This window comes from Heptranchias perlo, chromosome 2 (assembly GCF_035084215.1).
Source record: "Heptranchias perlo isolate sHepPer1 chromosome 2, sHepPer1.hap1, whole genome shotgun sequence".
Classification (NCBI taxonomy): domain Eukaryota; kingdom Metazoa; phylum Chordata; class Chondrichthyes; order Hexanchiformes; family Hexanchidae; genus Heptranchias; species Heptranchias perlo.
In genome coordinates, this window is record NC_090326.1 from 78,433,510 (window position 1) to 78,455,856 (window position 22,347).

Consider the following 22,347-nt stretch of genomic DNA (forward strand, 5'->3'; position numbering starts at 1 on the left):
ATTTTATAATTTTAGAAAGCACGAGAGGGACTGTGTACGTTCAATAACAGTCAGCACGACAGCGACTGTGCACATTCCGTAACAGCAACGCTACAGAGACTGTGTACATTCAGTAACAGCCAACACAACAGAGATGATGTATATTCAGTAACAGATAATGCAAATGAATTGTGTACATTTAGTAACAATCAATACTAGAGGACTGTATATGTTCAGTAACAGCCAAGATTACAGGGACTGTATACATTTAGTAACAGCCAACACAAGTGGATTGTGTACATTCAGTAACAGCCAATTCTAGAGGACTGTGTACATTCATTAACTGCTAACACCAGAGGAACAGTGTACATTCAATAACAACCAGCACTAGAGGGACTGTGTGCTTTCAGTAACAGCCAGCACAAAAGGATTGTGTACATTCAGTAACAGCCAGTACTACTGGGACTGTGTACATTCAATAACAGTCAACACTAGAGGGACTGCATACATTCAATAACAGTCAACACTACAGGTACTGTGTACATTCAGTAACAGCCAACACCACAGGGACTCTGTACATTCAGTAGCAGCCAACACTACAAGGACTGTGTACATTCAATAACAACCAATCTACACTGGAGTACTGCATACATTTCTGGTCACTACATTACAGGAAAGATGTGATTGCACTAGAGAGGGTACAGAGCAGATTTACGAGGATGTTTCCAGGACCTGAAAATTTTCGCTATGAGGAAAGATTGGATAGGCTGTGGTTATTTTCTTTCGATCAGAGGAGGCTGAGGGGAGAATTAATTGAGGTGTATAAAATTATGAGGGGCCTTGGTAGAGAGGATATGAAGGACCTAGTTCCCTTAGCAGAGAGGTTAATAACCCAGGGGCATAGATTTAAAGTAATTGGTAGAAGAATTAGTTGTGGAAATTTTCTTCACCCAGAGGGTGGTGGGGGTCTGGAACTCACTGCCTGAAAGGGTGGTAGAGGCAGAAACACTCATCGCATATAAAAAGTACTTGGATATGCATTTGAAGTGTCGTAACCTACAAGGCTACGGACCATGAGTTGGAAAGTGGGATTAGGCTGGATAGCTCTTTTTCAGCCGGCACAGACACGATGGTCCGAAGGGCCTCCATCTGTACTGTAAATTTCTATAATTCCTACATTCTTTATGCTGTAATTTAACTTTAGTGAGTTTATTTCCTACTCTTTCATAGGGACATAGGAACAGGAGTAGATCATTCAGGTCCTTGAGCCTGTTCTGCCATTCAATGAGATCATGGCTGATCTGTATCCTAACTCCATTTACCTGCTTAGGCTCCATATCCATACCCTTGGCTAACAAAAATCTACTGATCTCAGATTTAAAATCATTATTTGAGCTAGCATCTACTGCTTTTTGTGGGAGAGAGTTCCACACTTCTACCACTCTTTCCATGAAAAAGTGTTTCCTAACTTCTCTCCTGAATGGCCTGGCTCTGATTTTAAGGTTATGTCCCCTAGTCCTAGACTCACCCACCAGCGGAAAACGTTCCTCTCTATCTATTCTATCAATTCCTTTCAAAATTCTAAAAACTTCGGTCAAATCACCTCTTAACCTTTTATATTCCAGGAAATACAAGCTTAGTTTATGTAATCTCGCCTCATAATTTAACCCTTGGAGTCCTGGTAACATTCTGATAAATCTGCACTGCACTCCTTCCAAGGCCAATACTTCCTTTCTAATGTGCAGTGTCCAGAGCTGTACACTACTCCAGATGTGGTCGAACCAGGGCTTTGTATAGCTGTAGCAAAGCTTCCTCCTCTTTAAATTCTAGCCCTCCAGATATAAAGGCAAACATTTAATTAGCCTTTTGGATTATTTTTTGTACCTGACCACTATATTTTAGTGATCTGTGTACATGAATCCCTAAATCTCTTTGGACCTCCACTGTTCCTAGTTTTTCATGATTTAAAAAATACTCGGAACTGTCCTTCTTTGGTCCAAAATGAATGACCGCACAACTATCTTCGGAAGGACATATTGGCCTTGGAGGGAGTGCAGCGTAGGTTTACTAGACTGATACCCGGATTTCAAGGGTTAAGTTACGAGGAGAGATTACACAAATTGGGATTGTATTCTCCAGAGTTTAGAAGATTAAGGGGTGATCTGATCGAAGTTTATAAGATATTAAGGGGAACAGATAGGGTGGATAGAGAGAAACTATTTCCACTGGTTGGGGATTCTAGGAGTAGGGGTCACAGTCTAAAAATTAAAGCCAGACCTTTCAGGAGTGAGATTAGAAAACATTTCTACACACAAAGGGTTGTAGAAGATTGGAACTCTCTTCCGCAAATGGCAATTGATACTAGCTCAATTGCTAAATTTAAATCTGAGATAGATAGCTTTTTGGCAACCAAAGGTATTAAGGGATATGGGCCAAAGGCGGGTATATGGAGTTAGATCACAGATCAGCCATGATCTTATCAAATGGCGGAGCAGGCACGAGGGGCTGAATGGCCTACTCCTGTTCCTATGTTCCTATCTGCGTTGAAATCCATCTGCCACAGTTTTGCCCACTCATTTAATCTATCAACGTCTCTTTGTAATTTTATGCTTTCGTCTACACTACTTACTATGCCACAAATCTTTGTCTCATCGGGAAACTTCAATATATGGGTTTCTATTGTGTTATAGTCATTAAGAAATATAGTGAATAGTTGAGGCCCCAGCACTGGTCCTTGTGGGACATCACTAGTCATTTTGTTTCAATTCGAGTACAGACCCATTATCCCCAATCTCTGTCCTCTACCGCCTAACCAATCTCCTAATCAGGCCATTAATTTCCCTTCAATTCCGTGAGCTTTAATTTTAGATAACAGTCTCTTATGTGGAACTTTATCAAATGCCTTTTGGAAGTCCATATAAACTACATCCATAGACATTTCCCTGTCTACTACTTTAGTTACTTCCTCAAAAAATTCTATTAAATTCGTTGGACATGATCTAGAGAGAGCCATGTTAGCTCTCTCTAATCAGCTCAAATTTCTCCAAGTGCTCAGTCACACTGCCCTTAATTATAGATTCCAATAACTTCCCCACAACAGATGTTAGACTAACAGGTCTATAATTTCCTGGTTTCTCTCTCTCACCTTTCTTAAATAACGGAGTTACATTTGCAATTTTCCAATCTAAGGGACAATTCCTGAATCGAGAGAGCTTTGGAGGATTATGGCCAAAGCTTTGCAGCTCTTCGAAGCTATTTCCCATCCTATTTCCAGGAGGGAGGAAAGCTATTTATGGTTTTGGTTACATACCTATATCAAGAATGTTTTTGTAAGATAGTGGGAGCTTTCTCTTGATACATTATCAATTATTCCTGTGTTGTTACAACTCAAATGAGTTTTTTCCCATGACTATAAACTACCTGTTTCCAAGATCATAGAATCATAGAAGTTACAACATGGAAACAGGCCCTTCGGCCCAACATGTCCATGTCGCCCAGTTTATACCACTAAGCTAGTCCCAATTTCCTGCACTTGGCTCATATCCCTCTATTCCCATCTTACCCATGTAACTGTCCAAATGCTTTTTAAAAGACAAAATTGTACCCGCCTCTACTACTGCCTCTGGCAGCTCGTTCCAGACACTCACCACCCTTTGAGTGAAAAAATTGCCCCTCTGGACCCTTTTGTATCTCTCCCCTCTCACCTTAAATCTATGTCCCCTCGTTATAGACTCCCCTACCTTTGGGAAAAGATTTTGACTATCTACTTATCTATGCCCCTCATTATTTTATAGACTTCGAAAAGATCACCCCTTAACCTCCTACTCTCCAGGGAAAAAAGTCCCAGTCTGTCTAACCTCTCCCTATAAGTCAAACCATCAAGTCCCGGTAGCATCCTAGTAAATCTTTTCTGCACTCTTTCTAGTTTAATAATATCCTTTCTATAATAGGGTGACCAGAACTGTACACAGTACTCCAAGTGTGGCCTCACCAATGCCCTGTACAACTTCAACAAGACATCCCAACTCCTGCATTCAATGTTCTGACCAATGAAACCAAGCATGCCGAATGCCTTCTTCACCACCCTATCCACCTGTGACTCCACTTTCAAGGAGCTATGAACCTGTACTCCTAGATCTCTTTGTTCTATAACTCTCCCCAACGCCCTACCATTAACGGAGTAGGTCCTGGCCCGATTCGATCTACCAAAATGCATCACCTCACATTTATCTAAATTAAACTCCATCTGCCATTCATCGGCCCACTGGCCCAATTTATCAAGATCCCGTTGCAATCCTAGATAACCTTCTTCACTGTCCACAATGCCACCAATCTTGGTGTCATCTGCAAACTTACTAACCATGCCTCCTAAATTCTCATCCAAATCATTAATATAAATAACAAATAACAGCGGACCCAGCACCGATCCCTGAGGCACACCGCTGGACACAGGCATCCAGTTTGAAAAACAACCCTTTACAACCACCCTCTGTCTTCTGTCGCCAAGCCAATTTTGTATCCAATTGGCTACCTCACCTTGGATCCCATGAGATTTAACCTTATGTAACAACCTACCATGCGGTACCTTGTCAAAGACTTTGCTGAAGTCCATGTAGACCACGTCTACTGCACAGCCCTCATCAATCTTCTTGGTTACCCCTTCAAAAAACTCAATCAAATTCGTGAGACATGATTTTCCTCTCACAAAAGCATGCTGACTGTTCCTAATTAGTCCCTGCCTCTCCAAATGCCTGTAGATCCTGTCCCTCAGAATACCCTCTAACAACTTACCCACTACAGATGTCAGGCTCACCGGTCTGTAGTTCCCAGGCTTTTCTCTAACGCCCTTCTTAAACAAAGGCACAACATTTGCTACCCTCCAATCTTCAGGCACCTCACCTGTAGCGGTGGATGATTCAAATATCTCTGCTAGGGGACCCGCAATTTCCTCCCTAACCTCCCATAACGTCCTGGGATACATTTCATCTGGTCCCGGAGATTTATCTACCTTGATGCACGTTAAGACTTCCAGCACCTCCCTCTCTGTAATATGTACACTCCTCAAGACATCACTATTTATTTCCCCAAGTTCCCTAACATCCATGCCTTTCTCAACCGTAAATACCGATGTGAAATATTCATTCAGGATCTCACCCATCTCTTGTGGTTCCGCACATAGATGACCTTGTTGATCCTTAAGAGGCCCTACTCTCTCCCTAGTTACTCTTTTGCCCTTTATGTACTTGTAGAAGCTCTTTGGATTCTCCTTTGCCTTATCTGCCAAAGCAATCTCATGTCCCCTTTTTGCCCTCCTGATTTCTCTCTTAACTCTACTCCGGCAATCTCTATACTCTTCAAGGGATCCACTTGATCCCAGCTGCCTATGCATGTCATATGCCTCCTTCTTCTTTTTGACTCGGGCCTCAATCTCCCGAGTCATCCAAGGTTCCCTATTTCTACCAGCCTTGCCCTTCACTTTATAAGGAATGTGCTTACCCTGAACCCTGGTTAACACACTTTTTAAAGCCTCCCACTTACCGGACGTCCCTTGGCCTGCCAACAGACTCTCCCAATCAACTTCTGAAAGTTCCTGTCTAATACCATCAAAATTGGCCTTTCCCCAATTTAGAATTTTAACTTTTGGGCCAGACCTATCCTTCTCCATAGCTATCTTAAAACTAATGGAATTATGATCACTGGTCCCAAAGTGATCCCTCACTAACACTTCTGTCACCTGCCCTTCCTTATTTCCCAAGAGGAGGTCAAGTTTTGCTCCCTTTCTAGTCGGGCCATCCACATACTGAATGAGAAATTCCTCCTGAATACACTCAACAAATTTCTCTCCATCCAAGCCCCTAATGCTATGGCTGTCCCAGTCAATGTTGGGAAAGTTAAAGTCCCCTACTATTACCACCCTATTTTTCTTGCAGCTGTCTGTAATCTCCTTACATATTTGCTCCTCAATTTCCCGTTGACTATTTGGGGGTCTGTAGTACAATCCTATCAAAGTGATCTCTCCCTTCTTATTTTTCAGTTCTACCCATATAGACTCAGTGGGCAAACCCTCGGATATATCCCCTCTCACTACTGCCGTGATGTTCTCCCTAATCAAGAACGCAACTCCCCCTCCTCTCTTACCTCCTGCTCTATCTTTCCTATAGCATCTGTACCCTGGAACATTGAGCTGCCTGTCCTGCCCCTCCCTTAGCCATGTATCAGTAATAGCTATAATATCCCAGTCCCATGTACCCATCCATGCCCTGAGTTCATCTGCCTTGCCCATCAGACTTCTTGCATTGAAATAAATGCAGTTTAATCTAGACTTCCCTTGGTCTTTGCCCTGCTTTCTCAGACCATCTGTCCGGTCATGTTCTGTACACTCTCCCTTACTGCCTTTTGTTTCTGTCACCACTTTATTTCCCACTGACTTCCTGCATCGGTTCCCATCCCCCTGCCACATTAGTTTAAACCCTCCCCAACAGCACTAGCAAACACTCCCCCTAGGACATTGGTTCCAGTCCTGCCCAGATGCAGACCGTCCAATTTGTACTGGTCCCACCTCCCCCAGAACCGGTTCCAATGGCCCAGGAATTTGAATCCCTCCCTCTTGCACCATCTCTCAAGCCACGTATTCATCCTAGCTATCCTGTCATTCCTACTCTGACTAGCCCGTGGCACTGGTAGCAATCCTGAGATTACTACCTTTGAGGTCCTACTCTTTAGTTTAACTCCTAACTCCCTAAATTCAGCTTGTAGGACCTCATCCTGTTTTTTACCTATATCGTTGGTGCCTATATGCACCACGACAACTGGCTGTTCACCCTCCCCCTCCAGAATGTCCTGCAGCCGCTCCGAGACATCCTTGACCCTTGCACCAGGGAGGCAACATACCATCCTGGAGTCTCGGTTGCGTCCGCAGAAACGCCTGTCTATTCCCCTTACAATCGAGTTCCCTATCACTATAGCTCTGCCGCTCTTTTTCCTGCCCTCCTGTGCAGCAGAGCCAGCCACGGTGCCATGAACCTGGCCACTGCCACCTTCCCCTGGTGAGCCATCTCCGCCAACAGTATCCAAAACGGTATACCTGTTTTGGAGGGAGATGACCGCAGGGGACCCCTGCACAGCCTTCCTACTCTTCCTCTGTCTGTTGGTCACCCATTCACTATCTCCCTCAGTAATTTTTATCTGCGGTGTGATAATCGTGCCTCTCCATTTATTACACCCATTTTCTAAGATATAATAACCATGTTTCCAGGTACATAGGCTACATTAAGCTTAATTGGGAGGTTCTTATGCTGGGAATTTTCCTCAAGGCTTCTCCTGCTCCACCATTGTTACTTCAGCAGAAGTTTGGCGGAACTAAATTTAACCTAACCGGCCCAGCAGGAAACTGACCAGATCTCCTGCCCAATTTCTTTCCTGTGACTCCATTGCCACTTTCTTTGAAGAGCTGTAGAATACACTGTAAGTCATGGGAAACACGAACATTCAAGCTGCTCGGCCAATATAGTTTGAGGCCTTAAATCTTCCGCTCCCCTCCGCAACTGGACCGTCCCCCCTCCCTCTCCCCACTGATGCAGAGATGTGTTACTAGAAACCCCCCCAACCAAATGAAGTCAACAACAGCAACAAGCACCCATCCCCCTAGGGCAAAATAGGTTGCAGACAACCCTGAAACCCACTGAGACAAACTTCCCCTTTCCATTTTCATCTCCTCTCCCTCTGCCTCTTCCCTGTGTTCTCACTCCCTCGTCCTCCGTCCCAGCTCCCATCCCTCCTCCTTTTCTCCGTTCTGCCCCTCTCCCCATCTCTAATTCCACACCTCTGCCATTCCTCCCTCTCCACCCACCCCATCCTCTCCTCTCCTCCCCTCCCCTCCCACTCCATCCCCCCCCTCCCCTCCCATCCCCCCCCTCCCCTCCCATCCCCCCCCTCCCCTCCCATCCCCCCCCTCCCCTCCCATCCCCCCCCTCCCCTCCCACTCCATCCCCCCCCTCCCACTCCATCCCCCCCCTCCCACTCCATCCCCCCCCTCCCCCATCATCCTCCCCCCCCCCCATCATCCTCCCTCCCCTCCCCCATCCCCTCCCTCCCCTCCCCCATCCCCTCCCCCATCCCCTCCCTCCCCTCCCCCATCCCCTCCCTCCCCTCCCCTCCCCCATCCCCTCCCCTCCCCCATCCCCTCCCTCCCTCCTTCCTCTCCTCCCTTCCTGCCAAGAGAGCTTGAATAGTTTCGTTTTAAACAGGTGACTCTATGTGTCTCAATGTCACCCTTGAGCCTCTGTGTGTTTGAAGGAGTCTGTAATTTATCACCATTCCCCACGAGCCTCCCAACTCTCCTCGAGCGGAGGCGCCTCACCGTTGGGTGTACCCGGCGGCCCGCACATGCGCATCGGGCAAGGAGCAGAGGCTGCTGGGATCGGGTGGTGCTGTGAGCCGGAAGCGGCCAGAACTCGGAACCTGAGGAGGACGAGCGGGTGAGCGGGTGAGCACGCGGGCCGGGCGGCGGGCGGCAGGCCGGGCGGGCGGAGGAGCTGCGTCACAACGGGCAGGGGTCGCCGGTCAGTGCCCGGGCCCCGGGGATCCGCCACCTCCCCGTCGCCTGTTTATTCTTCATTGCCCCGGGGGTCGGGCAGCGGTCCGGTGCCCAAGGGGTGGGGTCACCGGGCGGGCGGACGAGTGACGGGCAATTCCTGGGCTCCGGTGCCGGGTGTCTGTTACCGGCTGCTGGCGGCCCGGAAGCTTCCAGGTGAACCGTGCGCCGGTTTGGTTCACCCGGAGGTTCAGGAGTAGAAACGTGTGTCAATGTTGTGAGAAGCCAGTCAGTGAAACTTGTGTTGGATGAAATGGGGGTGTTGGCGAGATTTACTACCAGGGGAGGGGAGGACATCGACCTCTGCTGCTCTGCCATATGACCTGGTGAGGGAGGTGGCCCCGTCCCCGGTCCCTGTCCCCTGTCCCGGTCCCTGTCCCTGGCCCCGGTCCCTGTCCCCCGTTATCAGACTTTGTGACAATGTACTTTAATGTTGCAACCAACTTCCCTAAATTACGTCATGTACCATCTATAAACTTAGCAATACCCTTCACTCTCCCCCTCATCCCCTGCAAGTGCTGCTTTACTCACAGCTGAAGATGTAGGGAAGCAGTGAAAGTGTCTCTATCTATCTATCTATCTATCTATCTATATATATATATATATATACACACACATATATCTCCTTGTTTTCTGCACCTGTGATGCACCAGCTGGGCAAGCAGAGTACCTTCATCTATTCTACTTCTTACCATAGAAATTTACGGCACAGAAGGAGGCCATTCAGCCCATCATGTCTGTGCTGCTCGATAGAGAGCTATCATGCCTAATCCCACTTTCCGGCACTTGGTCCGTAGCCCTGTAGGTTATGGCGCTGCAGGTGCATATCCAAGTACTTTTTAAATGTGATGAAGGTTTCTGCCTCTACCGCCCTTTCAGGCCGTGCTTTCCAGACCCCCACCACCCTCTAGGTGAAAAAATTTCTCCTTAGCTCCCCTCTAATCCTTCTACCAATTACTTTAAATCTATGCCCCTTGGTTATTGACCTCTCTGCTAAGGGAAATAGTACCTTCCTATCCACTCTAGGCCCCTCATAATTTTGTACACCTCAATTAAATTTCCCCTCCTCCTCCTTTGTTCCAAAGAAAACAACCCCAGCCCATCCAATATTTCCTCATGGCTAAAATTCTGCAGTCCTGACAACATCCTTGAAAATCTCCTCTATACCCTCTCCAGTGCAATCACATCTTTCCTGTAATGTGACCAGAACTGTACGCATTACTCAAGCTGTGGCCTAACCAATGTTTTATACAGTTCTAGCATTACCTCCCTGCTCTTATATTCCATGCCTCGGCTAATAAAGGAAAGTATCCCATATGCCTTCTCAACACCTTATCCGCCTGTCCTGCTACCTTCAAGGAATCTGTGGACATGCACTCCAAGGTACCTTTGTTCCTCCCATTTATTGTGTATTCCCTTGCCTTGTTTGCCCTCCCCAAATGCATTACCTCCCACTTCTCCGGATTGAATTCCATTTGCCACTTTTCTGCCCACCTGACCAGCCCATTGATATCTTCCTGCAGAATACAGCTTTCCTCCTCACTATCAACCACACACCCAATTTTTTATCATCTGCAAACTTCTTAATCATGCCCCCTACATTTAGGTCTAAATCCTTAATATATACCACACAAAGCAAGGGACCCCACAGGAAACAGCCTCCCAGTCACAAAAACACCCGTCGATCATTACCCTTTGCTTCCTGCCACTGAGCCATTTTGAATCCAACTTGCCGCTTTTACTTTTTTGACCAGTCTGCCATGTGGGATCTTGTCAAAAGCCTTGCTAAAATCCATGTAGACTACATCAAGCACGCTACCCTCATCGACCCTCCTTGTTACCTCCTCAAAAAATTCAATCAAGTTAGTCAGTCACGACCTTCCCTTAACAAATCCATGCTGACTGTCCTTGATTAATCCGTGCCTTTCTTAATGACGATTAATACTGTCCTTCAGAATTTTTTCCCCAGTTATTTGCCCACCAATGAGGTTAGGCCGACTGGCCTGTAATTACTCAGTCTATTCCTTTCCCCTGGTACAACGTTAGTAGTCCTTCAATCCTCCGGCACCATGCCTGTAGCAGGGAGGATTGAAAAATGATGGTCAGAGCCTCCGCTATTTCTGCCCTTGCTTCTCTTAACAGCCTGGGATACATTTCATCCGGGCCTGGTGTTGTACATGGCATTGGTGAGACCACATCTAGAATACTGTGTGCAGTTTTGGTCTCCTTGTATAAGAAACAACATAATTGCTTTGGAGGCGGTTCAGAGAAGGTTCACTCGACTAATTCCTGGGATGAGGGGGTTATCTTATGAGGAAAGGTTGAACAAGTTGGGCCTGTATACACTGGAGTTTAGAAGAATGAGAGGTGATCTTATTGAAACATATAAGATCCTGAGGGGATGTTTCTCCTCGTGGGAGAGACTAGAAGTAGGGGCCACAGTTTAAAAATAAGGGGTCTCGCATTTAAGACGGAGATGAGGAGAAATTTTTTCTCTGAGGGTCGTAAGTCTGTGGAATGCCCTTCCCCAGAGAGCGGTGGAGGCAGGGTCATTGAATATTTTTAAGGCTGAGTTAGATAGATTCCTGATTAACAAGGGAGTCAAAGGTTATAGTAGGTAGACGGGAAAGTAGGGTTGAGGTCACAATCAGATCAGCCATAATCTTATCAAATGGCAGAGCAGGCTCGAGGGGCCGGATGGCCTACTCCTGCTCTTAATTCGTATGTAACAGTGCAGGGACTCGACATGAAGCTACTGCTGGAGATGTGCTAGCATCGCTTGGACTATGTAGGAGTCGAACCAGGCAAGGACAATGCCATGGTTCTGGACAACAGATGGGGGTGATGGAAGAGGATGGTTGAACAATGGTATCATATGTTGCCAAATGGTCAAGGGCGGCAAGAAGGGATAATGCACCATGGTCGCAATCACTGAGGATGCCATTTGTGATTTTTACCAGGGTTGTCTCGGTACTTTGAAAAGAGCAGAAGTCAAACTGGAGGAATTCAAATGGGGAGTTTTGAGAGATGGACACGGATCTGGGAGGCAATAGCACATTCAATTACATTAGCGGGGAAATGGAGGTTAGAGATGAGGTGGTAGTTTCAACAAGGCTCACTTTACATTTGAATGCAGAAAAGGTGCAAATGAAGTTGTAATGTTTTCATTATTTCCTGGGAGTGCCATCCAATGTTCACCAATGTCTTTGAGAAAGACCAAGTTGTGTATTTTGTGTGCCTGTAAGCCAGTAAATCTATAAATGTCCTGCTGAACTGATTTTTCAGTGATGCATATACAGATATCTAATGCAGAATGCAATAGTCGTCGACATGTCCCTCCCCCATTGACAAGTATTTGATCATGTTGTATGATTGATGGTATACCATATATGGTAACTGACACCATGGAAAGCATATCTATGCTACGTGTCTTATGGAAGTCAAACATTTTTATCAAAAGTGTCCTTTTCTCTTGTTCTGCCATGCCTTTGAATTAGAGGCAGCAAGTGCCCATTCTATCGTTACCGCCCAAACAAGTGGTAGGATTTGAGTGGAGGGTGGGCCATGACTTGAGTTCTGATGTTTTCTTTCCAAGTGATGAAAATTCAGTGTTTTAACACCATAAGCCACAAATATAGGTGAGACATAGAGTAAGATGAAACAGAAAAAGGGGATGTATGACAGATGTCAGGTTGATTATACAAGAGAAAACCAGACTGAATATAAAAAGTACAGAGGGGGAGTGAAAAAGGAAATGAGAAGTGCATAGAGCATGAGAATAGACTGGCGGCTAACATAAAAGGGAATCCAAAAGTCTTTTATAGGCATATAAATAGTAAACGGGTAGTGAGAGGAGGGGTGGGGTTGATTAGGGACCCAGAAGGAAATCTACGCACGGAGGCTTAGGGCATGGCTGAGGTACTAAATGAGTACTTTGCATCTGTCTTTATCAAGGAAGAAGATGCTGCCAAAGTCACAGGAAAAGAGGAGGTAGTTGAGGTACTGGATGGGCTAAAAATTGATAGAGGATGTACTAGAAAGGCTGGCTGTACTTAAAGTAGATAAGTCACCCGGTCCGGATGGGATGCATCCTAGGTTGCTGAGAGAAGTAAGGGTGGAAATTGCAGAGGTGCTGGCCATAATATTCCAATCCTCCTTAGATATGGGGGTGGTGCCAGAGGACTGGAGAATTGTAAATGTTACCCTCTTGTTCAAAAAAGGGTGTAAGGATAAGCCCGGCAACTACAGGCCAGTCAGTTTAACCTTGGTGGTGGGGAAGCTTTTAGAAACGATAATCCAGGACAAAATTAATAGTCACTTGGACAAGTGGGGATTAATAAAGGAAAAGCCAGCGTAGGTTTGTTAGAAGCAAATCGTGTTTAACCAACTTGATTGAGTTTTTTGATGAGGTAACAGACGGTTGGTGTTGTGTATTTTGACTTTCAAAGGGCGTTTGATAAAGTGCCACATAATAGGCTTGTCAGCAAAATTGAAGCCCATGGAATGAAACGAGCAGTGGCAGCATGGATATAAAATTGGCTTAGCGACAGGAAGCAGTGGTGAACGGTTGTTTTTCAGACTGGAGGAAGATATACAGTGGTGTTCCCCAGGGGTCCTCGGTACAAGGACCACTGCTTTTTTTGATATATATTAATATGGGCTTGGGTGTACAGGACACAATTTCAAAATTTGTAGATGACACAAAATTTGGAAGCTTAGTGAACAGTGAGGAGGAAAGTAATAGACTTCAAGAGGACATAGACAGGCTGGTGGAATGGGCGATCACATGGCAGATGAAATTTAATGCAGAGAAGTGTGAAGTGATACATTTTGGCAGGAAGAACTAGGAGAGGCAATATAAATTAAATGGTACAATTCTAAAGGCGGTGCAGGAACAGAGACACCTGGGGGTATATGTGCACAAATTTTTGAACGTGGCAGGACAGGTTGAGAAAGCACTTAAAAAAGCATATGGGATCCTGGGCTTTATAAATAGAGGTATAGAATACAAAAGCAAGGAAGGTATGATGAACCTTTATAAAACACTGGTTCGCCCACAACTAGTGTATTGTGTCCAATTCTGGGCACCGCACTTTAGGAAGGATGTGAAGGCCTTAGAGAGGGTGCAAAAAAGATTTACTAGAATGGTTCCAGGGATGAGGGACTTCTGTTACGTAGATAGACTGGAGAAGCTGGGGTTGTTCTCATAACAGAGAAGGTTGAGAAGAGATTTGATAGAAGTGTTCAAAGTCATGAAGGGTTTCGATAAAGTAAATAACGAGAAACTGTTCCCATTGGCCGGAGGGTCGAGAACAGATTTAAGGTGATTGACAAAAGAACCAAAGCCGACGTGAGAAAAAACCTTTTTACACAGCGAGTAGTTATGATCTGGAATGTGCTGCCTGAAAGGGTGGTGGAATCAGATTCAATCGTGGCTTTCAAAAAGGAATTGGACAAATACTTGAAGGGAAAAAATTTGCAGGGCTAGGGGGGAATAGGACTAACTGGATTGCTCTTGCAAAGGCCCGGAACGGACTTGATGGGCTGAATGGCGGCCTGTGCTGTAACCATTCTATGATTCTATTGTTTTCAGTGTACTCCATAACAGTGAAAACATTTGCCATTATGTTAGCAATAAGGATTTGGCATGTAGTAATGTTTAGTCATCTGCTTCCATGACAAGTTAGAAATCAGATAAAGTGGCTGTATTGTTTCATTTGTATTGCTAACAAAAGGAAAATAGAAATAGTTTAGGACGGAAATAGTTCTTGTCCACATAATTAATCTTGCCTCTCTGACCCTAAAGTTAATACGTTTCTTTAGTTTGTGTGTAATGATACTATGTATTAAATCATGTTGGGCTTTAAATATGTTGTTGCAAGGAACTCCTGAATCACACTCAATTGATCATTCACTATTGAGACACTTTACTGGAGCATTTACACCATGTGTTTACTGTCACTGCGGAGTGATTTAAGCTTTGCACTGGCTATAAACTTGTGCAGTGTAAATCAGGTGTAAAGGCCCAAACTCTCTCAAGTGGAGTGAGACTGTCTCCCACTCTGCTTTCTTCAGGTGTCAGGTGAGGCTCTGACTATGGATTTAGGCTGTGCTTACAATATAACTGCAGCATTAGTGCAAACTTTGCACTGATGCTACAATTGTAGTGTGATTGCACCCTTGAATATGTGTTTAAATATTTTACATGCAATTCTTATATAACTCATAGTAAATGTTTCTCACATGTACACTGTTACAATTACCTCGTATAAATATGCTGAGCATAATTGAATAAATCAGATTTGCACTAATGTGACCGCTGCCATCAGGGCCAATGGTGGTTATTATGGTTTTTTTTTAATGTTCAGGGTCAAAGACCGCTACTGTAAGCCTCATGAATCTGAGTGTGCCTTTACCTGCTCAATATTTAGCTATTTGTAGCAAGCCCAGAGGTTGAACAGAAACACTTTTCATTTTATTTTGACATATTGAATATATCGGATGCCCCCACCATGACGTTGCAAACCATGATTTTTATTATAAACTACAAAATGAATTTATTAAGAAATTGGTAAGAAAGTAGCAACAAAGATAAACAGTTGAATTACATGAATATACACAGTGAACGATTCTTCCTCAATATAAATATTGTTGCATCTCTTATAAAACTCAATGTAAAACTGGACCTGAAACATGGCCCTTGACCAGAACCTTACATGGAAGCCCTGCTCTTTTTCTTCTCTCTTTCCCTTCCTCCCCCTCACAACCCCATCAGAAGGAGTGGAAAATTGAAAACTCTCCTGGACTCCTTGAGATATAAAAATCCTTTGAGGGTTGACTGGAACAAAGGAAGTTAAACATATCTCCCTCAAACTCAAATAGAGCAGCCAGTAAAAACATATACTTCAAAAAAAATTGATAAGATATTTGAACTGAATATCTTGACAACTTCCTGGAAATAGATTAACCTGTTTCAAACACAATGGATGATCTGTGCAACCTTCCCTCACCTGTCAGTAGCAATAGCAATAAACGTTGTATGTTAAAGAATTCCTGAACTATACCGCCCCTGAACTATACCGCCACATATTTTGTTTCCATCTTATCCTAACATCTATCTGCCAGACCGGTCAAATCTTTAATTGAATTTAGTTTTAACTCCATCTATAATGAAATTATAATGGCAAAATTCATCATAAAAATGCTTCATTTTTGTTGCATTGGATTTCAATGTGCTGTGGCCTGTGGAGATTGTTTTAAAGAAGGGGTGTGTGTGTGTGTGGAAGGACACGACGAATGCTTTCAGTGTAAAGTATATTCTCCCCTCCAAATCAAACCAAGTGAAACGTGCCATGATTAGTAGGGAAAAATTTACCTCCAGGTTCTCATAGCCTCCAAAGAGTCGTGGTATTTTGGATTTTAAACATATCACAAAGCTCCTAATCTAATGTCAGCTACAGGTCCTCGTTAATGAGTATCTTTATGTGGACTTGTCTTTTTGGTGCTGGATGCTAATCGAAAGGCATCCAAGATTGAAACCTGTAGTACTGACTAGGCAGTACTGTGCACTCAGCTGGAACTGAATTATCCAGTCTCTTGTCTCCAGGGCAGCTTCAGGGATGGGAAACAATACCTGCTTGTGCTGTTGACTGACTTCAGCTAAGTGACTTTATGAAAAGTTTCAGAATGGCTGGCCACCAGGAGACTGCAAGAATAAAAAAAAATCGTGTTTTGAAGATTGTGTTTGTTATTTCCACAGGGCTTCATTTACTAGTACAGGTCATGTGATGCTGCTCATTAGTAATCCAAGTTTAAGACAGTTTCACTATTGAGGACAGGTGTTTTTTTCCTTTTTTTTGTGAGATTGGAATGTAGCAGATTTTTAAAAATGAATTGTTGGGTTGACTGTTGGATTGAAGCATGGGCAAGAAGTATCGTCTAAATGAGAAATTTATGTTGGAGTCTTGTCAAAGCTCTGTGACCTTGCTGTAATGCTTTTAATGGAAGCTCAGGCCATGATCTGCTTACATATTTTCATTTAACAGAAGTGACACTGATGGTAGGAACAGTTCAGATAGAGAGAACTGAACATTTTCCGCCTTTTCTCCCCCATGGGCCAATTATAAAACATATCAGTCTTGTTTGAAGTTCCACTCAGTGAGTGGTATGTTTTCACCAAATTTAAATCGTTAACCACATAAGCATAGTTTTACAGTTTGGCAAACTGGTGAATTGTCGGTCACTGTTCATCTATCAATTTTACACTCTTGAAAAAGAAAACATTGTTTACTTTGTGTAGGAAAATTGTACAAGCTTAACAATCTAGTAAGAGAATAGCTTCTACATTCTGAGTTAGATAGATTCCTGTTTGACAAGGGAGTCAAAGGTTATAGTAGGCAGACAGGAAAGTAGGGTTGAGGTCACAATCAGATCAGCCATGATCTTATCAAATGGCAGAGCAGGCTCGAGGGGCTGAATGGCCTACTCCTGCTCTTGATTCGTATGTACATAAAGTTTCAGCTAGAGTCAGCCTGTTAGCTCTGAGAGTTCCAATTAATTTTGAAGGAATTTTAATTTGTATTTGTGTAAATTTAACGCACCTTTGTGGGAATGGCTTTCCCCATATTCCAGCTGTATCTATCTGTCACTTTATCTCCTGGTTAAATGATGATGACCAAGCATTAATGATTTATTTTGTTATGTGGCACCTAAGAAACAGGTTCAGGCAACAGATGAGTGGGAACCTGTAGATGCAGTTTGCTAAGCCAGCTCGTGTAGTAAATGTGAGATCCTAACACTTGTGTTCAATTATATATATTTGGTGAGTGTATAGTACATTTCTTAGTGTACACAGTAGATTCCCATTGTTTCTTTTGTTAAAATGTTTGTTAGGATATTCCCCTGTACTTATTGGTGCAATAGTAAGCAGTAGTTGTGCAACACTAAACGCTGGAATGATCCCACAATTTTTATTCATTTCAAAGTCCATGCTAAAATAAGCATCTGGGGAAAGTTTTGAAGGAAAAAAAGTTCCCGTCTTATCGGAAAGTTGTTTCTTCAGGTGATCACCATATTATTTACAGTGTCAGTTCCTTATGCCATATGTTTCGTGTTTAAGAATCTTGTTTATCACTTCCAGAACTACCTTGCATTGTTAATATATATATATATATATATATATATTTTCTTTCTGTCTATTTGGTGAAATAATTTTTCCTTTTTTAAGAGGCCTATCTACGGTATATTTTATTTGATCGTTCTGCTATTGTTCTCAATAATTCATTCCTTTCTGCGTATACAATTGTACACTTCTGATCTCCTGAAAAAGTCGAATGCTGTAAAGCTAAAAAAAAACTTGTGCTGTAGAAAGTAGGGATGCATTTCAATTTAATTTCAACAAGTAACTAAACGTGTGGCTGTTTTTGAAAAACTTAAACTGTTGGATGTGTTTCCTGTACATCAAGCTGCAAAATCAAATGGGTGCCCTCTATATTTAGGGTGCTGGGCATAAAAAGGGTACGAGGGCAAGTATTAACCATTGGATTCTGTGGTAATGACTTCCAGAATGATCTTTAGCTTTCCTCTTTTTACTGATTATTCCAAGTGTTTAAAATGCCAAGAGGAATGGAAAATGTGGATGCAATAGGTTACTTAACTTATATTGAGAGCATAGAACTGGAGGACTCGAATTAAAATTAGACCCGTGAACAAGATGGGATCCTGCTCTTTTCTCTCCCCTCAACAAACACAGAATAGTAGAAAAGTGGAGCAGAATTCCAGCTAAAGCAGTTGATGCTCTGATCATTAACGTCAATAAGAAACCTGGATGAAAGACATTTGGGCTATTAAGATAAATAGAACAACATAGAACTATTTGGTCCTATAATTTATTCTCCCTTTCTCTTCTGTAATGAAGATGGAACTAAGTTTTGTAATATTTACCTATTCTAGTGAGCACCTAGAATTCAACTTTGTTACTTGCAGTAGCTTTGAATCTTTTGAGTGCGCTCCTGTTTCGGAACATTCCTTAGAGCAGTTCATCCTCGTTTGAATGTGGGGATTCTTTCAAAAGTGAAGTTTTGGTCTTAATACTACAGTGTAGGTTTCACCCTTTTCCTGCTGGCATTATGTTCAGTACTGATGTTCAGTACTGATGTTCAGTACTGATGTTCAGTACTGATGTTCAGTACTGATGTTCAGTACTGATGTTCAGTACTGATGTTCAGTACTGATGTAACTAGAATGATACCTGGACTTCAAGGGTTAAGTTTCGAGGAGAGATTACACAAATTGGGGTTGTATTCTCTAGCTTTTAGAAGGTTAAGGAGTGATCTGATTAAATTTATAAGATATTAAGGGGAACAGATAGGGTGGATAGAGAGAAACTATTTCTGCTGGTTGGGGATTGTAGGAGTAGGAGGCACAGTCTAAAAATTAGAGCCAGACCTTTCAGGAGTGAGATTAGAAAACATTTCTACACACAAAAGGTGGTAGAAGTTTGGAGCTCTCTTCTGCAAACGGCAATTGATATTAGCTCAATTGCTAAATTTAAGTCTGAGATAGATAGCATTTTGGCAACCAAAGGTATTAAGGGATATGGGCCAAAGGCAGGTATATGGAGTTAGATCACAGATCAGCCATGATCTTATCAAATGGCGGAGCAGGCTCGAGGGGCTGAATGGCCTACTCCTGTTCCTATATTCCTATGTTCCTATAATATTGTAGCCTTTTTTGACTGCTACTAAGTAATGTTGTAGCATAGAATAAAAGAATGCAGGGATATTTAAGTATTTGACCTCTGCATTGACAGAGGAGGGAAAGAAAGTAAGTACCAGAGAAGGACGTGGAAGGGCAACGTATATTCTGGGGTCATATCTTTTTTTTATTTGTTCATGGGATGTGGGAGTCGCTAGCAAGGCCAGCTTTTATTGCCCATCTCTAATTGCCCTTGAGAAGGTGGTGGTGAGCTGCCTTCTTGAACCGCTGCAGTCCCTGCGGTGAACGTTCTCCCACAGTGCTGTTAGGAAGGGAGTTCCAGGATTTTGACCCAGCGATGATGAAGGAAAGGCGATATATTTCCGAGTTGGGATGGTGTGTGACTTGGAGGGAAACGTGCAGGTGGTGTTGTTCCCATGTGCCTGCTGCTCTTGTCCTTCTAGGTGGTAGAGGTCGCGGGTTTGGGAGGTGCTGTCGAAGAAGCCTTGGCGAGTTGCTGCAGTGCATCCTGTGGATGGTACACACTGCAGCCACAGTGCGCAGGTGGTTTAGGGAGTGAATGTTTAGGGTGGTGGATGGGGTCCCATTCAAGCGGGCTGCTGTGTCCTGGATGGTGACTAGCTTCTTGAGTTTTGTTGGAGCTGCACTCATCCAAGCAAGTGGAGAGTATTCCATCACACTCCTGACTTGTGCCTTGTAGATGGTGGAAAGGCTTTGGGGAGTCAGGAGGTAAGTCACTCACCACAGGGAGTGCACCCAATTGGTTCAAATTTTATACTGATAATCTGTAACATGGCTCAAATGTCATTATTCATAAATTGCGTGCCATTCATTGCAAAACATGTAAGGAATGTACTAAATGGAAGCAATGTAAAGCTAAGGAAGTATGAAAACAACCAACAATGAGTAGTTGGTAAAAGCTACAAGTAAAAAGGGGAAACCACTTAAATCACTTAAAAATATTTATTTGAAAATCCTTTTGGTTACCATCTTGGACTCTCATTAAACTGAGGGGTTTGAAAATAAGGTTCACAACGTAATTGACAAAAAAATTTACAAAACTTGAAAAGAAAAGGTTTAAACATAATTTTACAGTAGCATTTTGTGTTTTTGAAATGTATCTAATGTTTTCCAGTGAAGGCTTGTGCCTCAGAGAAGCCAATGCTTGAGTTCATAGGGTTGTCTGAAGAGACTCAAAAGTACCAAGCGAAAGGTTCCAGAATGCATCTATGCTTGCAACAGCCTGAATGTTTTTGACAGCAGGACTAGTCATTCACAGACAGTGCCAGAAGGGGGTTGTATGCCCAATATCCTGCATGCCTGACTAAAAAAGTACTAGCAGTCAGGGGAAACATTTTTTTTTACAAGTAGTAAAAGTAACCAGAATGTGCGCGTTCTTTTGTACAAAAATATAAAGATGAAGTAAAGCATGAATTCCTTCTGAGATTTTTTACAGGAAAGTTATCTAAATTACTATAGTCAAGAGGTTGTTTATTTAACAAGGGCATCATGTTACATATGTGTTAAATGAAACTATCCACTGAGATTTTTGCCATTGTTTAATTTGTTGTGTTATAGCGTATTCCAAAAAATTAGAGAGCTGCATTATTTAATTGTTTATCTGAGTGAGAACTCAATTGGCAGAAAAAATGGTTTATAATGCCAAAAAATTCTGGATGGACTATGCCATTAGCCAAGTTTGGAGAGAGGTTTTGAATAAAAGTCTTGAATTTAAATGTTTATTTAAACAGGACCTTTATTAACATAAGTATTGTTGCAGAGATATTTGGCAAAGAAGGAAAAATGCATGTTTATCTTAATTTTGTCATTTTAAAAAAAGCCTAAATGGATTTGAAAAATCTACTTGAGTTGCTTTCTGCTGGAGGGCACCACCATTCACATTCTTCTAGCTGAAAACATCCATTAACTACTATTCTGTTTTCTGCCCTTTAGACAACATCCTACTTATACTACTGTATTCCTTTTAATAGCATGCACCTTAATTTTATTAGTACACCTCTTGTACAGCAGTTTATCAAACACTTTTTGAAAATCCATATCTGCAACATCCACTACATTTCCTTTATCAGTATATTTCCCCAAAGAGCTCTATTTGTCAGACATGATCTGCCTTTTACAAATCTGTGCCTGCTGTAACTCGAGTCTTTCTAGTGAGAATTTTATCCCATGTTATGGCCTCTGGAGATTTACCCATAATCATTGTTGGGCTGACTGGTTTGCAGTTATTCAGTTTATCTTTTTCTCACTTTTTGAACAGAGGTGTTACTCTGACAAACCCCCTGACACAAGATTTATATCCAAAGATCTCTAAATGATTGTAGTCGAGGCCTTTGTTGTTTTCTCCCTGACATCTTTTTTATATTCATTCGTGGAATATGGGCGTCGCTGGCGAGGCCAGCATGTATTGCACATCCCTAAGTGCCCTTGAGAAGGTGGTGGTGAGCCGCACGCATTCTTGAATGCTGACATACTTCTAATTCTAATTTGCGTTCCCCAAGTTTTACCAATGCATGTTTGCATAATTATCATTCCAACTTCACCTTGTTTACCTGCACTTGTTACAGGAAGTAATCAAAATACACTTCACCGTGTATATCAGTTGCAAACTTCTTTCCAAGTCCTTTAATGGTGACGTGCACCACTGATCTGCCCAGCACCCCTCTTAGAACAACATAACCTCTCACTGTGAACAATGCCATGAGAGATATGCTAGTGGATATAAATTTTGGAAAGGAAATGGTATTAAAACATTTAATGGGATTGTGATCAAGGGTTTCTAACCTGTGCCGAATAGGTAAAGGTTACTATGCTTATTTTAATGTTTGACTTTAAACAGAGTAAATGTGAAATAAAAATTTTCTTCAGAGAACTGTATCTTTAAACATTCCTTGTCTCTGTCAGGAGAGTAGTCAACATATGAAACTGTCCTGATTCATCCACATTTTCAATGAGAATCAGCTGCCTGCCTTTGATGCCACAGTTTGTATTCAGTAACTGATCAGGTCACAGGTTTGAAACACAAAGCAGGTCAGGCAACA

The 22,347-nt window shown here is 42.9% G+C and overlaps 1 protein-coding gene across 10 annotated transcripts in view; it reads left to right on the forward strand.

Moving 5' to 3' along the window:
• The first annotated feature begins 8,311 nt into the window (after positions 1 to 8,311).
• Positions 8,312 to 22,347, forward strand: part of ccdc126 (coiled-coil domain containing 126) — a 33,961-nt gene continuing 19,925 nt past the window's right edge. For 5 of the 10 annotated variants that reach the window (XM_068003294.1, XM_068003344.1, XM_068003336.1 and 2 more), the window contains exon 1: positions 8,312 to 8,464. The gene's annotated coding sequence lies outside the window, so the exon portion shown is untranslated. Of the gene's footprint in view, positions 8,465 to 8,511; positions 8,541 to 22,347 lie in introns of those variants that run through there. The other 5 variants (XM_068003304.1, XM_068003353.1, XM_068003389.1 and 2 more) reach the window with 3 other exon arrangements.